Here is a 3,045-nt window from a genome sequence, read left to right on the forward strand (position 1 = left end):
TGTCAAATAAATCTAATGTTACTATGTTGAATTATACGGTAGATACAAATGATTTCAATATATTTTAGTAATTATTTTTTTTATAAATATTACTATAAACAGTAACCACAAGACACGACCATAGATATGTAATATACAAAAAGCTACAGCGGTTTGTCAAATATACAAAATGTTGCAACGGTTGTCAACTAAACCAAAAATTATAATGGTTAATAAAATAACCAAAAGTTACAATCATTTGTCAAATAAACCATATGTTGCGGCGGTTCAATTAAACGGTTATAATTTCATTTAAATACACTATAATAAATAAATATTAAAATAATAATTTACGAAAATTTACATAGAGAGACGCGACGGTGTATAATTAGATGTTTTAACGATTTATATAATTAAACAAAAGTTGCAGTTGTTCGTGAAATAAACTAAATTTTGTAAATGTTGCAATAGTTCAACCGTTTATTAATAGTTACGATTAAAAGGACGCAACCATAAAAGATATTTACTCGGATTGAAACTTTCTAAATAAATACAACCTTAAAATATTTGTTTTAATTTTTTTTAAAAAAACTGCGATAAAAAGACACAATTATTCACAATTACAAAAGACATTTATTCGGATAATTATAGATTAGTACTTTTTCTTTATTATTTTCATCATTAATGTATACTGACAAAAAACAAAAAAAAATTGATAACATCATATATTAGTAGTATGGATTTTATTCATTAATTTCTCTCTTGATAACAAGCTAATCCTTATGAAAATGGAAATATCTTTAGTTAACTAGGTAAGGTTTCTGATAATTCGGAACTATTACAAATTATTTATAAAAGTATACACAATCGAAATAAAAGTGAAAATATATTGGGAAACAGTGAACTATTTTGATCATTGTAGAGAAAATTTGAAGTAAACATTAGTAGGTGTCATGATGAGGTGTGGAAATAATTAATGTATGTATGTATCTATATGAAGTGTGTCATTAAACTCAAGCTAAGGTCCTTCCAATTATAATTTGAAACATCACAAAGTTGAAAAAAGAAAACGAGTACAGAGAAATTAAATGGCAATCAATAATAACAACTGATAACTTGTACCTCTATTCACTAGGCGTGAATCGTGATGATCTTCAAGCATTTATCAAAATGTGTTTGGACCCATTTTTTAGGTATATGATTAAAGTGCATGAAACAATACAAAGTGGGTAATCTTAGTGCCATATATCTATTGTTGTATAAAATTACAAATATTGTATTTGTTGTCTGTGTGAGTGTGAGGGACAAGAGATTGCACTAAAGACTACTTTAGTTGGTGAAGTGGTACAACTTACAACAATAACCAGTATTTTGACTTTTTACATAGAAAGTGGGGTTTAAGAGCTAATGCTGATTATATTATAATTATAAAATATGTATATGTATAATAATCAATATGAGTTTTAGTAATTTAGAACACAACCGAAAACTACCAACAACATATATTGAAATGCACACTTCTTCTGCATACTCCTGTTTCATTTTATAAGATTTTCTGGCTAAAATCACACACATTAAAAATTTATTTTCCAATACAAAAATATTATTTAATATTTTTATTTAAAACCATGCAACCAGTCATAGAAAATACTGCATAACAAAAATGATCACAAATATTAAATAGACTTAAATTTACATAAAAATAAAAATTTTGTGGGAAGATTTTGGTAGTAAATGAAAATAAGAAGCTTTATCTTCGGCGAAAACTTGGAAAATGTATTTTGTGTGAAACGAATCAAATGGTGCTTGTCGTCATCGCATGGATCACTCTAATTAATTAGTACTGAGGTTTTACTGACTGAAACAAGATTGGTTGAAGTAAACAAAGAACGAAACTATAAATATGTCCTAATGTGACATGAATTACAAGAATTCTATATACATGTGCCCTACATTTTTTTTTTTATTATTGTTTCAGTAACTGAACAGTAATATTGATTTTATTTTTTTAACAAATAGTTAACATTAAAACTAAATTTTCTATTTAACACAAAATATTGATATAATTAACTGAAATTTATCTACTTTGACACAAATCTAGGAAAAAAATAACTAGATTAACATTCACTTGGTTTGTGTTAAATTATATATAAGACAAAAAAATATATAAAATAAAATAAAAGAGTAAGCTTTTATTACTTGGTTTGTGAGGTTAGTATGTATTCAAGGGAACTTGATTGGTAAGTCTTGAGCTTTATATAGAGTTATATTTTGTTCGTAATCTGTGGTTTCTGACCCCGTTATCTCTATTTAGCTTCTTTTGTTTGAGTTTAGTTTCCAGAGATATGTTAGTCTTCTACCGGCATAGTTTTTGGAAAGTTCTATCTTTGCCGATTTCATGTATCAAAATCGTATCTTATCCATGTATTTCTCAATCGAATGATAATAAATAAATAAAGTTAACTCTTTAAGAAAAGAAAAAAATTTGCAAAAAAAAAGGAAAGCTTTTATCACACTTTTTTTCTCTATAAATAGAAGGGATGGCTTATAGACGAACAATTCTTGGGTTCACCCCTAGGGGTGAACCCTTGTATTCACCTCCATTACTTTAATCCAATCATTATGCCATGTCATCTAATACTTAAATAAAAATTAAAAATTAAATAAACAAATAAAACTAATTAAGAAAATAAATTATTAACAATAAGATTCATTAATTAACGGCGTCGTCTTCTTCCTTTAGGTTTTCGATTTCAGAATTCTGGAACTTGTCTATCTGCAACATCGAAACCATACGAGGCGTTGTATAATTGATATTCTTTTAGACTCTGGGAAGAAGGTATATTTTACATCTAGAAAACAATACTCTTGAATCTGTAAGAAGAATTTTAATTTTAAAATATAGGGTCACGTGAATGCAATCAATTTTGTATAGGATTATCAATTATGTATGCTTCTTGTTTTTGGTTTGTAATTATGAAATCTCTGTCTCTCGTCATGTGTCTAGTCTTATGAAATCAATGGTTTTTTTTTTTTTTGGTAAAACTCATGAACTCAATGTTCCTA

The sequence above is a fragment of the Arabidopsis lyrata genome, assembly GCF_000004255.2.
Source record: "Arabidopsis lyrata subsp. lyrata unplaced genomic scaffold ARALYscaffold_1, whole genome shotgun sequence".
NCBI classification, from domain to species: Eukaryota; Viridiplantae; Streptophyta; class Magnoliopsida; order Brassicales; family Brassicaceae; genus Arabidopsis; species Arabidopsis lyrata.